General features: G+C 39.7%; 1 pseudogene; it reads right to left on the bottom strand.

The window, feature by feature from the left end:
• Positions 1-728: 728 nt before the first annotated feature.
• On the bottom strand, positions 729-839 carry LOC124172781 (annotated as a pseudogene).
• Between the last annotated feature and the right edge of the window lie 501 nt (positions 840-1,340).

The raw sequence follows: 1,340 nt of genomic DNA, 5'->3' as shown, positions 1-1,340 counted from the left end.
CTACGAATGTCCTAGCGATCGTCCCAACGATAGTTGTCCGAACTAGCAGTGTGAATGCATGTCCTGACAATAATAGTTACTGTAGTTCCGAACGTTGCCAGTTTACGATGTTTAGGTGCTGGGAGACCGGAAAAGGAAAGACGAAAGACGAAAAGTTCGTGAAGCTTTCTTCGCTCAATTTTTTTCATACATTTGTCCGAACAAGGATGAATATGGGAGGAAGAAAAATTATTCGCTAAATACGCGTCGAACACAGTATTATCTTGACCCTGCATACCTCAACAGCTTTGCTAACCGTCAATTTCTCGTTCACTTTTAGATGTCAGCACTAGAGGGCAGCACAGATTTTTAACCATCGTAATTTCAGCGCTAGATGGCAGCACAGGTTTTAACCATCGTTGTGTGAATGCACGATTGTTCCAAATATCGCTCGATCATTCGTAATATGAACAATGCATAAACGTTCGACTTCGCTTGGATTACGTCATTTTGTACCTTGGAGGTGATGTAGTAACAACGAATCCTTGGGCGGGAGTAAAAGGTTGTAACGGTACTCACCTACCACTTCTTAATTTGCGTTACCCTTGGGTACAGAAATACACTTAATTAAGAAATAACGTGCGCCAAAATCATTTTTGACGAATTATATTCAAAATGTCGTAAAGAAGACTAAATGGGCCCGATTTACAATCTGATATCATACAAATATATTGCGTAATTTCCCTTTCTGTTCCCATGGGGACAATCGAAAATTGTATATACATACAACTGAACTCCCGCCACGGAAATCTTTGTTAAAAGGAGAAAGATTTATACGGACTGACTCGAGTTCTGCCGAATCTCCTCCTCCGCGATCTTTCTCTATCTTAGGCACCTCCTTTTTCTTTGCTTCCTTTTCTTCTTTCTGCCGATCTTTTTAGAACACGCCCATCTCTTAGCTCTCCCAATACACGACTCTTTTGGTGTCTCATTCCGCGTCCCTCACTACCATTATTGCCTCCTCACTACCATTGTTGATTTTAATTAATTTATTTAAACAATCAACATGGCGGTTTGTTTACAAGGTTATAATCGTGTAAAATTGCAAGTTTTTCTTTCAACATGGACACTCCATCACGCATTGTCTGTATAATATTATAAACATGTTTCGCAATAATTGCGTAACCTTATTGACTTCTTGCTAAAAAAAATAAAAAAGATGATAGTGAAGAAATAGTTCTTGAGCCACTATCGTAGAATTCTGCTTCGACGTGTCAAGAGTGGATGGTTTCCTTACAACGACCAATTTGGGCCTAAGAAGGCCAGTCGGCCATGACACGCTTGTCTATTTAATTCCTATT

The sequence above is a fragment of the Ischnura elegans genome (assembly GCF_921293095.1).
Source record: "Ischnura elegans chromosome 13 unlocalized genomic scaffold, ioIscEleg1.1 SUPER_13_unloc_2, whole genome shotgun sequence".
Classification (NCBI taxonomy): domain Eukaryota; kingdom Metazoa; phylum Arthropoda; class Insecta; order Odonata; family Coenagrionidae; genus Ischnura; species Ischnura elegans.
The sequence above is the reverse complement of the archived record's forward strand: the minus strand, read 5'-3'. Positions and strand labels throughout refer to the sequence as shown.